Source organism: Emys orbicularis, chromosome 9, assembly GCF_028017835.1.
Source record: "Emys orbicularis isolate rEmyOrb1 chromosome 9, rEmyOrb1.hap1, whole genome shotgun sequence".
Lineage (NCBI taxonomy): Eukaryota > Metazoa > Chordata > Testudines > Emydidae > Emys > Emys orbicularis.
The window spans coordinates 5,540,511-5,553,332 of NC_088691.1; the positions used below are offsets into that span (position 1 = coordinate 5,540,511).

At 42.9% G+C, this 12,822-nt stretch overlaps 1 pseudogene; it reads left to right on the forward strand.

The window, feature by feature from the left end:
* The window catches only part of LOC135883380 (transmembrane 9 superfamily member 2-like), a 46,439-nt pseudogene that overhangs the window by 18,327 nt on the left and 15,290 nt on the right, over positions 1-12,822 (forward strand).

Genomic DNA, 12,822 nt, shown 5'->3' on the forward strand with positions numbered 1-12,822 from the left:
ATTTGTGTTATATCGGGTTGCGTTAAATCGGGGTAGAGGTGTATTTCTTTTAGGGTACATCTACACTGCAATAAAAAACCTGTGAAAGCAAGTCTGAGCCTGGGTCAATTGACTTGGGCTTGTGGGGCTCAAAATATCAGTGCAGACACTTTGGCTTGGGCTAGAGCCTGGGCTCTGAGACTCACCCCTAGGCTTACTAAAAATCCAACTCTATTGAGTGAGGAGTGCTCTGGTTCACATAAGACAAATCAAGGGCTCAGGCTGCCCAGCTTGATTTGATGTTTTTCAGACATACAGCACAGATTATGAATCAACTTTCAGAGCAAAGTTGGTGATGGGACCAGAACCTGCTCTGTTTTCCAAGGCCTGGTCTACACTAGGAGTTTATGTCGAATTTAGCGCCGTTAAATCGAATTAACCCTGCACCCGTCCACACCACGAAGCTATTTAGTTCGACATAGAGCTCTCTTAAATTCGACTTCTGTACTCCTCCAAAACGAGAGGAGTAGCGCTAAATTCGAAATGGCCATATCGAATTAGGCTAGGTGTGGATGGAAATCGACGGTAATAGCTCCGGGAGCTATCCCACAGTGCACCACTCTGTTGATGCTCTGGACAGCAGTCCGAGCTCGGATGCTCTGATCAGCCACACAGGAAAAGCCCCGGGAAAATTTGAATTCCTTTTCCTGTCTGGGCAGTTTGAATCTCATTCCCTGTTTGGACAGCGTGGCGAGCTCAGCAGCACTGGCAACGATGCAGAGCTCTCCAGCAGAGATGGCCGTGCAATCTAATAGAAGGAGGGCCCCAGCATGGACTGATCGGGAAGTCTTGGATCTCATCGCTGTGTGGGGCGATGAGTCCGTGCTTTCAGAGCTGCGCTCCAAAAGACGGAATGCAAAGATCTACGAGAAGATCTCTAAAGCCATGGCAGAGAGAGGATACAGCCGGGATGCAACGCAGTGCCGCGTGAAAATCAAGGAGCTGAGACAAGGCTACCAAAAAACCAAAGAGGCAAACGGACGCTCCGGATCCCATCCCCACACATCCCGTTTCTACGAGGCACTGCATTCCATCCTAGGTGCGTCCGCCACCACTACCCCACCACTGACCGTGGACTCTGAGGATGGGATATTGTCCGCGGCAGGTTCCTCGTCGGACATGTTAGCGGACGGGGAAGATGAAGAAGGAGATGAGGAGGACGAGGCAGTCGACAGCGCTGGCACCGCTGATTTCCCCGACAGCCAGGATCTCTTCATCACCCTTACCGAGATCCCCTACCAACCGTCCCCATCCCTTACCCCGGAGACAGAATCAGGGGAAGGATCAAGCAGTAAGTGCTTTAAATATCTAAACATTTATTTTTACAAGAACTGAAATATTTATAATATTAACAATGGCTGTTTATTAAAGTGCTTAAACATGTAAACAATTATCTGCAAAAAAACTGGAATATTTACAATAGTAACAAAGGGTTTTTCATGATTTGTCTGCCTTAGGCTCTTCACAATTTAGTCCCAAGTATTTAAAAATTTTTTTACAATGTCCGGTAAGTCATGATTATGCTGCCCAAGACGCTCCACTCTTTAGTCCCAGTGCACCTACGCGAAAATCCGGTCAATATGGCCGGGGATGGAGGCGAAATCCTCATAGGAGAACTCCTCGTAGGTCTCATGAAGGTACATTTCCAGCCTGTTCATCAGGTTCCTGGGTAGGGCGATCTTAGTGGGCCCTCCGTGGTAGGACACGTTACCGCGCCACGACACCATCAGATAGTCTGGTATCATTGCCCTGCAGAGCATAGCGGCAAACGGCCCTGGTTTCTGAAGGCTTTCTCGAAACATCCTTTCCCTCTGGGACTCCGAGATCCTCAGCAGGGTGATGTCGCTCATTACGCCCTGCTTTGAATTAGGGAGGGGAATGTTAGTATTGGGACTGCTTTACAGCCACGCGGTGGAGGGAGAGGGGCAGCATACAGGGATCTTTCCCTGGAACAGCCGCGAGGGGGTGGGACAGGGGCATAGTTCATGCTGTCCTGATTGCTGGCAGCAGAGACTGGCATTGCTTTCAATGTGAAAGGAGGCCAGTGCTACTAGTACAGTTTTAAGCAGCCAGAAGTCTACGGCTTACCATGATTGCACGCTACAGAAGTTCAGGTGTCCTGCCACGCTTCTCAGATAACTGCAAGACCACTGCAGGACCCCAGGCACTGAAGGCGATGGCCGAAAATTCGACCTTGTCCTGAGTGCGCATGTGAGAGGTGCAGTGCATGGTCTTGTTCACAGAGAAAGACTAGGTTCTTTGTACACAACTTCATTTATCTGTCTCAGGAATTCACTCCATTTTTCCCATTCACACAGACACATCTGCGACTGTCTCCCAACCCAGCCTGTCAGCACACTCCCAGAGGCTAGCGCAGATTAGGAGGAGGAAGAAGAAGACGCGGGAGGACATGTTCTCAGAACTAATGAGCTGCTCCCGAGCCCAGGCAGCCCAGCAGACACAGTGGAGGGAGAACTTGTCCCAAATGCACCGAGCAGTCATGGAACGGGAGGAGAGGTGGCGTCAGGAGGACCAGCAGGCTACTGAAAAGCTGCTTGGACTTCTGAGGGAGCAAACGGACACGCTCCGGCGCCTTGTGGATGTTCTGCAAGACCGGAGGCAGGAGGACAGAGCCCCGCTGCAGTCTATCTCTAACCGCCCTCCCCCGCCACCAAGTCCCACACCCCCCTCACCCAAAGTACAAAGAAGGAGGGGCGGCAAGGGCCGTTAAAACTTTCAGTCAACCCCTGCAGACTGCTCTAGCACTAGAAGGCTCTCATTCCCCAAAATTTTAAAAGTCCTTTCCTACACACCTCACAGAAGCCCCCGTGCAAGTTTCAACCCCCACGTTTCATGTCTGGTTCATAATAAAATATTCGTTTCTGTTAATTACTGTTTCCATGATTTTATTTTGGAGGAGAGTCTGTCTGAACGAGGGGAAGGGGCATGGTAATTGGACAGGACAGTCACCTTTACCAGGGTACAGAGGCGGGGTCAGGTCCAGGATCAGGACACATACCCAGTGCAGTGACTAGTGACCCTGTTCAATCTGGGAGGTGGTTTTCATGTTCTGTGAGGGGGGGGGGTTGCTCTGTGACTTTGTGGCTGGGGAGGGCAGTTACAGATCTAATGCATCACAGAGCCCCGCAGCAGGGGAGCTGTAACCCTCCTCCCCCTGCCAGACAGTCACATAGCCGACACATACACGCTGTCCCGCCCAGGAGGGCTGGCAGGCTCTGTTGAAACAACCAGTCCACCACTGCGGAACCCGTCATTCCTGGAGTTTAGAAGCATCATTTGCATCACAACACTAAACCCGCACCCCGCCACAGTCTGCGTCCCAGGTTTAAAACATTCCCGCGAAAACAGTAATAAAGACAACGGTGTTCATTAACAAAACAGAACAGATTTTATTTTTTGGGAAGGGGGTGAAGGGGGTATGTAACTGGAGAGGATAGTCAACGGTAACTGGGTAAAGAAACGGTGGCAAGTTCAGGTTCTGAGTCCACAAACTTAAAATTCACTGGTGACCCTGCTCAGTCTGGAAACTGTCTTTCAAAGCCTCCCGGATGCACAGTGCGTCCCGCTGGGCTCTTCTAATCTCCCGGCTGTCTGGCTGGGAGTAATCAGCAGCCAGGCGATTTGCCTCAACCTCCCACCCCACCATAAAGGTCTCCCCCTTGCTCTCACAGAGATTGTGGAGCACACAGCAAGCTGCAATAACAATGGGGATATTGGTTTCGCTGAGATCACAGCGAGTCAGTAAGCTTCTCCATCTCCCCTTGAGACGGCCAAAAGCACACTCCACCACCATTCTGCACTTGCTGAGCCGGTAGTTGAACAGTTCTTTTTCTGTGTCCAGGGCGCCAGTATAGGGCTTCATGAGCCAGGGCATTAGCGGGTATGCTGGGTCCCCGAGGATCACTGTAGGCATCTCCACATCCCCAAGAGTTATTTTGTGGTCCGGGAAGTAAATACCTTCCTGCAGCCTTCTAAACAGACCAGAGTTCCTGAACACGCGAGCGTCATGAACCTTGCCCGGCCATCCAACGTTGATGTTAGTAAAACGTCCCTTATGGTCCACCAGTGCTTGCAGCACCATTGAAAAGTAGCCCTTTCGGTTGATGTACTGGCTGGCCTGGTGGTCCGGTCCCAGGATAGGGATGTGAGTCCCATCTATAGCCCCACCGCAGTTCGGGAATCCCATCGCGGCGAAGCCATCTATGATGGCCTGCGCGTTTCCCAGGGTCACTACCTTTGACAGCAGTACCTTCACGATTGCCTTGGCTACTTGCATGACAACAACCCCCACGGTAGACTTGCCCACGCCAAACTGGTTCGCGACTGACCGGTAGCTGTCCGGCGTTGCAAGCTTCCAGAGGGCTATGGCCACTCGCTTCTGGACAGTCAGGGCTGCTCGCATCCGGGTGTCCTTGCGCTTCAGGGCAGGGGACAGCAACTCACAAAGTTCGAGGAAAGTCCCCTTCCGCATGCGAAAGTTTCGCAGCCACTGGGATTCATCCCAGACCTGAAGCACTATGCGGTCCCACCAGTCCGTGCTTGTTTCACGGGCCTAGAATCGCCGTTCCACAGTATCCACAAGACCCATTGCCACCGTGATGTCCTCGGCACTGGGTGTCGTGGTTTCAGACAGGCGTGTGCTACTCTCGGAGTTCAGGTCCTCACCGCGGTGCCGTAGCCTCCTCGCCTGATTTCTCTCTATCTGCCTCAGTGAAAGGTCGATGATGAGCTGCGATGCGTTGACAACGGCCACAACTGCAGCGATGGTCACAGCGGGATCCATGCTCGCAGTGCTGTGGCGTCCGCGCTGTCACTGACCAGAAAAGTGCGCGAACTGATTTCCCGCCGGCGCTTTCAGGGAGGGAGGGCGGGAGTGACGGTTGGATGACGACAGTTACCCAAAACCACCCTCGACACATTTTTTTACCCAGAAGGCAATGGCGGCTCGACCCAGAATTCCAATGGGCAGCGGGGACTGCGGGAACTGTGGGATAGCTGCCCACAGTGCACCGCTTCCAATGTCGACGCTTGCCCCGTTAGTGTGGACTGACAAAGTCGAATTACTGTCCTTAGTGTGGACACACACGTTCGACTTTGTAATATCGATTCCACATATTCGATTTAACTAAAATCGAACTACTCTCGTAGTGTAGACATACCCCAAGGAAAGTATTTTTGCTGACTAATTTCTCATGGGAAATCTAACTCATGTACTTTCACTGGTTAAACCTTTCCAAATGTGCCAATAGAAAGTGTTTGCCTCGTCCCCTGTTGGATTGGAATAGAAGGCATGCATTTAGGAAGTCCATCCTGGAAAAGGGATATTTATTTTTCAGTTGAACTAAATTAAAAATAAGCATTTGTTTCAGGCAACAACCTTTTAAACCAATACTTTGTTTACTTACTGGTTTATGAAAAAAGGCTTAGTAAGGATAATAGAAGCTTCCTGCTTTTGGAAATGAGAACCAGATTTATGTGGACTCCCACAGCAAAGTGCACTGGACTTTTGGGAAAAGAGCAACTAGAAGACTTCTGTCCTGGAGGAGAATTTATTATGATACTGAGTCTGGAAGTGTTTCAGCCATGTTGTACCTTTATAATCATGTTCCCTAACTCTGGATCTATGGTTTCTGTTTCCCTGCTGACATAACACTTGCTGTAAAACTGTTTTCTAAACACATTAAAAAAAGAAAAATCCCACTTCTAGCATACCCCCAGCTCTTGAGAGTAATTTATCAACAAGGTGGACGCAAAGCTCCTCATACTGGGAAGATAATAAAATGTTTCAGAGGAAATGAAGAGACGTCTTTGTCACTAGCTAAGCTGTTGTGCGTTGTCATGCAGTTCGGTTTCCCTTCCTTCCCACCTCTTTTCTGTGAATGTTTGATTTTTGGTACCAAACACCCTAGGGAAATATTTACTGATTACAGTTAGGCTGGAGGATGGGTAGGGAACCCAGCACTCTTTGACTGAATGGGGCACAGGTATTTTAGCATGGGCCAAGTTTGTTGGAAGCCACCAGTTTTTCAGAGTTGGCTGCTGCTTAGTTCCTCCAGATTGATATTCCCTAAGACTCAGAGACTACGTTAGTTTATTTAGCAATATGACAGCTACATGGTGAAGAACACTATGGTCTCAACTCAAGAATTAACAGGCAAGATATTTGGAGCAGAGGGAGCCCAAATTTGCACTTACAAAGTAAAGCAAAAAACCTGTCATTCCTTACTGTTATAGTTACTGAGACTGATATGCTTTGAGACAAGCGAAAGAGATAAATATTTAAACCATCTGAACTGCTGTATTCCAGGTTAAATTAAATGGAATGCTTTGTTTTGCTTTACATTCACATTGACCTTATGAGGATCTTTGCTAATTACATTGTTTCTCTGCCACTCTCAAAGGCAAGTAGTTTCATCATAAATCTTGCCTATTTCTTCCAGAAAACCATGAGGGGACAGTAAAATCAGTGAGTGATGAATCAATGCAATTAGTCTGTCTTTGGAACCAAACTGAAAGTTAATCAAACTTTGAAAGCACGTTTCACATCTTGCTTATATTCACTGCTGAATTATGTATATTTAATAAAGATGTTGCTATTATGCAGGAAGATGCTCAAGAGGAATTTGGTTGGAAGTTGGTTCATGGAGATGTATTTAGACCTCCGAGGAAGGGAATGTTGTTATCTGTCTTCTTGGGTCAAGGAACGCAAATTTTCATTATGACATTTATTACTCTATGTAAGTATCATTAGGTTTATTAAAATTACGTACTTACACTCTGTTAGTGTAATTGTAAGAAACCATAAATGATTTCTGGCATCGCTGTCTATCCTTTTTACTTTATTTAAGAAAAGAAAAATACACTTGCTTATAGTAATGACCCAGATCACTGTAATAACACTATTGCAAATAGTAGTGTTTTGAGCATTATTGCAGCATCTCCCTATTAGGGCTAATTCACATGCTCTAGATCTATAGAAGTGAAGTAGCCCTAGTCCAAATCCCCATTTAAAAGTTAAAAATATACTAGAAGACCACACTTACTCATCATGGTCCAATAATACCTGGACCCCAGTAAGGTAAGTTCAAAGACGTTTAATCAAAGCTCTAACATTTTTTCTGATAAATTTGATACAGCAGTCAACAGCCATTCCGAAATAAGAACTTGAGTATGTGCCAATAAAATGGCACTGAGACAGTGCTCATGTAACTTGAGCTTGGTACAAACACCTAGATACAGCAATAACATTGTAATCTCCTACTAATTAGTATATTTCATTGTTTCATATAAATCTTTTACAACTCCCTTTGTTACTGCACAGTAAAATATTGGAACATACTGAGGTTTATATATTTTTGTAGCACTTTGTATTAAATCATTTGTTCTAAATTGTACGTTAGCAAAACATTATCTTCCGTATATCTTGATGCCAAGCAAAAAACAAATTGTCTTTGATTAAATGTTTCAGACCAGAGAACTACCGTAAATACAGATAGAAGTCCAGATAAAATGGTAGCAAATTCAGACTGACCTTCAGTACTCGCTGTTAGCTATAAACATCTTATGCAGGGAAAAAGGGTAGCCTGTTTTCCCTTTTAGCGTAGGTTGTTAAGCAGAAGAGTCAGTATACACTTGTCCTTGATCCTACTCTAAAATATATTCTTGCCATATTTAACAGCATACTGTAAGATGTTGGCTTTCCCTTCTGGCTTGTTTTTAAGCTTTAATTTTAATAAAGATTCCTGTGTGGCGCTGAGCGTGAACAAGCAACCATCAGTTCTGTAGCCTTTGACTCCCATAGAGCATAGACTTGCCAGTGGCCTGAAGGCTGATTATGTAGCTGTTCTGCAAAGACCATTATCAATAAACAACAAGGAAAACTTGCTGTTAGAAGATAAGACTTCATAAAGTCTAGACAGTGGTGGTGAAGATTTTTCTGCCTTGTTGATTGTTCATTAAAAGTAGAAATGAAAATCTTATGGGGAGAGGAATAACTTTTGTATTCAATATTTTAAATTTTAAAAAAATCACATCAACAAAATCCAAATAGTCTGACTAGCCCGAGTAGGGTACTCATGTATAGGTTGGCGAAACAAATAAATCAATAATGTAGGATAGGATTATAATTCTGGGTTTCTAACATTCTGTTGGCCTTCTTCTGTTTTAGAGTTTAAAAACTTGGTCAATTATTTTTAACAGTGAAAATGGCAACTTTATCTTTCCACTTCATCAGTTCTTTTCTTCGTTAGAGATCAGAATATGAAAATGTTCACCCCAACTCACTTCATTCCTAGCTGACTAACATTTCACACAGAGCATTACTTTTCCGAGTTGTAGTTCAGCGTCCTTTTCTCTGTTCCTAATGTGTTTAAATGTAAGTATAATAACTTACCTTTTTGTGTCTTCATAAATTGGTCCTTCCAAATCCATGACAGCTCTTGGAGTCTATTTCCAAATACAAAAATTTCACATACCACTAGTTGCAGAGTCTGTAATTGAATAACTGCCTTTCAACTTGGGGGTTGCCCTTGCAGTTTTGTTCAAGAACGCCAACTACCCCCCCCCCCCTTTTTTTTCCTTTTTAAATATGGGGACCTTATTTTCCAGATGGTCCACCTTGTTCCTGAGGATAAGCATTGTCCATCATGGGAGCTGCGATAGCCTTTGTCTGGAGTTTGAAGTTTCTAAATCAGTTACTTGAAGATCCAGTCCTGTTATCTTCATGCTGCTTATAACTACCTTTTTAAAACTTAAATCACTGCCTTTTACTACTCTGGGCCTATTTTTCTTGGACAACTCTTATGGCATGTATTAAACTATTATGGTTGCCTATGCAATAAATGTACTTTTATAGAAGCATCATTTTTTAAGCTTTTGAAAGCTGATTTCCAAGCTGAAATCTCATGGCATAGTTGTTGGAGGAGCAGAGACTTCAACCATATGCCTCTCTTGAAGCCTTTTAGCCACAAAAATCTTTGCCTTTTGAGTATGAGGTGAAAATATCCAAGCATTTGGTTCAGAGTTATGCCCAGAGTGGTGTGCACTTATGGCTAGTTGGTATGTGTGTGTATGTTAACATACACATATGCCGTCTCAGTGAACTGGATAAACCTGTGCGCTATGGTGTACGTTCTACAATTTGCTAATAAAATGTGTTGACAAATGGCTTATTCTTTCTTTTCACATCTTTAGTTCTAGCTTGCCTTGGCTTTCTTTCTCCTGCCAACCGAGGAGCTTTGATGACCTGTGCAGTTGTACTGTGGGTCTTGCTGGGAACTCCTGCTGGCTATGTATCTGCTAGAATGTATAAAAGTAAGTACCATTGCTTATTTTGTATGATACAGCATGTTACATTCAGAATTGCCAGGCATGATATGTAATTCAAGTTGGAGCTGATGTCTCAGATATCAGACCTGCTCCTTGCTGTCATACTGCAAAATATTTATAAAAGGTGTTACGTTTGAAACTATAGTAATGATTTTTACTTATTCCTCAGCATTTCGAGGTGAAAAGTGGAAGACAAATGTTTTGCTGACAGCTCTGTTGTGCCCTGGGTTAGTACTTTTTGTTCCTTACTCTTATGAAATTGTTCTTTCCTGTAGTCTTGTATATAACGCAGTTACCACAAATAAAGAAAAATACTGATTTCTTAGCACAGAACTCTCTTGCAAGGGCTATGCCATTGCCTTTATTGTTTCCCTACTTTATTTTCCTTTCTACACAGAACATCTTAGAGTGGGAAGAAAAGCTTGTAGATCACAGCCTGTATTTGGAGAGTTTGCAAATTACATAATGTTCTAGAGCATGGCTTCTCAACCTAGGGGTCACGACCACCCTCCCTTTCTTCATAAGTAGTCCCAACACTATGGAGGTGGGGCCTGAAACATGGGTTTTTGTTGTTGTTGTTGTAAGATGAGGTCATGGCATGGAAAAATTTGTGAACCATTGACTTAGTTGTATTGTTGCTGGTGCAGTTAATCCTGATACAATACAACTGCTCTTAGATTACAGCACTGAGTATTTTCTGGATACTCATGTTAACATAGTAGGGACTATATTTCATTGTGAATGCATGGCTTATTATGGTGGCTTTTTGGAAAGGCTATTCTGTCTAGAGCACTTTATAAATCGGGGCTAGATCCTATCCCCATTGAAGTCAGTCACACACTATTCATACTTAGTATATGGAAAATAGGGTTAGATCTGAGATTGTAAATTTAGTTCCTTACTAATGTGGTACAAATACTTTATCTTGTTCTTTGTATCTTGAATATATTGATTAGTGTTCTATACAAAATTATTTTTATGACTAAAATAGCAGCTGTGTTCTACTGCAGTGAATAATCTTGCTAAAGATGGGACAAGAGAGTAGTTCATGAAGAACAATATGGTGTTCTGCATGTATAGCTTTTAAAATTGGGTTTAGGAACATTTCATTTGGAAACTAGGGTTTCAAGTATGTTTTTATGTCTATGTACCTAAAACTATCATCATTTAAAATTAATGTTGTATATACAATTGTACTGGAAACCTTAGAGGTAATTTAAAGTGGTCCTTTAAGACAGAAGGTTGCCTATTAGAGGTAGTCCTTGGCGCAGCTTTCTGGGTGGGTGGGTAGTAGAGTGGAAAATAAATTATTGGCATAGTGAATAGTTAAAGCAATTTTTCTGATTTGTGTTCAGTAAATATCTTGAATTTGGCTTCAGATTTTTATTCTAGATAACCTATTTCAGAATGGAGTTTAACAAGATATGTTTTCAGCAAAAGTCTCTATCTTTGAATGAAGACAGATGAAAAATAGAATTAATAAAACATGGCTTGGTTTGAGTAAACTAGAATTGGATCGAATGAAACCTGATGTATTGGGTAACAACTGAATTTGTAGTATTTCTATGTGGAAATCTTATTCCTAAACAAAATGTGCTTCAGTCTTCCTGCTGTCATTTAGATATCTTCACAGTGCAGAGGGTATTTATCTGTAGAAAAAAAATCATGCTGATAATTTAAACTCCAGAATATATTCAGTTTCACAGAGGAAGAAGAATGATTGGGATTGGTAAAATAAGAACAGATGTCTTGATTATGCTGTGCTTGTTCAGTGAAACTGCATAATGTCATAAACAGCCCAAGGCAGTTATATATACTCAGTAGACTGAGTTTATATACAAAGTATTTTTCCTTTATCTTTGGAAGGGGAGAAGCAGAGATTGGATTACTGACATGGACAAGGTCTAAAATACACCATGCAGTTTGCTTTAACTGCATTTGATTGCACATTTATAGGCTGCTACTCACAGAAGTATTTGGGAACCATTTGTGCAATGGCTTGCCCACTGCTTTTGTTTTGCATGACGTCCAATACAGTGGAATGTGTAGCTTCCTCTGAGACTAGTGTAAATTCTGTTTCAAGAATTCTTCCATATGAGTCCCAGTGAGTGGTTCATTTGGCAATGCCCCTTCCTGGGACTGATGCTTCTCCTGTACCCTGGATGGTGAGAATCCATGCAGGTTCCCAGATGAGGTTCTCTGGCAATGTATTTTTTTGCTTTATTACTCGATGGGACATGTTTGAAATCTTAATCACTTCTCTCAAATTTAAACTGGGTTTCAGTCTCATTTGTTGAAAGGCTTTTCCTAAAGCAGGTGGAGAGGGTGCAGGAGAGCATGACATAAATCTTGTTAATTTCCAAAATCGAAGTCTTTAAAACCTTTTTTTTTTTTTTTTTTTTTTTTGAATGGAGGGTTTAGGGGAATAAAATGGGGTGAGGAAGTTGTTTGCTTTGTGACATAATTCTGCACTAAAAGTGCAAGAAGAGGACTTCTTCAGGCTTAGAAAACCAGCCTTTAGGGCTTAGCAAACTCTGAATAGTTTTTCTTTTTATAGATTTTGAAAAAATGAAGGTACACCTCTACCTCGATATAACGCTGTCCTCGGGAGCCAAAAAATCTTACCGTGTTATAGGTGAAACCGCGTTATATTGAACTTGCTTTGATCCACCGGAGTGCTCAGCCCTGCCCCCCTGGAGCGCTGCTTTACCGCGTTATATCCGAATTCATGTTATATCGGGGTAGAGGTGTATCGTGCTGATTAAATCGAAGAAATAACACACTCTTGCTTCAGTAGCTTAGCTCCTTTTGAAATTGTGAATTTCTTAAAATAGTACAAAGATGTAATGTTATTGAACTAGCACACTTTTTTTTGTTCACTTTTTATGTATTGTGTCCCACGGCTGAAGAGATTTGGTTGTAACAATAAGCTTTTTCTAAGATTAGCCTGTGGTAGCCCTAATGTAGTTTGTGGTATCTTGAACAGTGGGTTTTGCTAGTAATGACTGAATTTGGCAGAAGGAATAACAGGTTCATTAGAAAAGAGCTATTTAAAAGCATTACCAGAAAATTAGCAGTGATGGGAAAGTAAGGGCTGGCAAAGTACAGTACAGTCGAGAGTATTTGCTAAAACACACCATGTAACGTTTTTTGTGATAGTGGCTCTTCATGTTCCCTCAGTTTATTTGTAGCCAGTTAAAGGTCTTCCAAATAAGTGGCCTTATTGCTAAAAGACCCTAAAGATTAAAAACAATTAGTTGTTGAAAGTGATAATTACCACTTTTTATGTATTAGTGGTGAAACAATATTGCACGAATAGAGAATGAAATAGCCTACAAGTGGATATTCATAATCCTTTAGTTTTATGAGCCACCTTAAAATATTTAATTCTCTTCTGATTTTACGCTGCTAGTGAGAAAATTCTGTTTTTTTCAG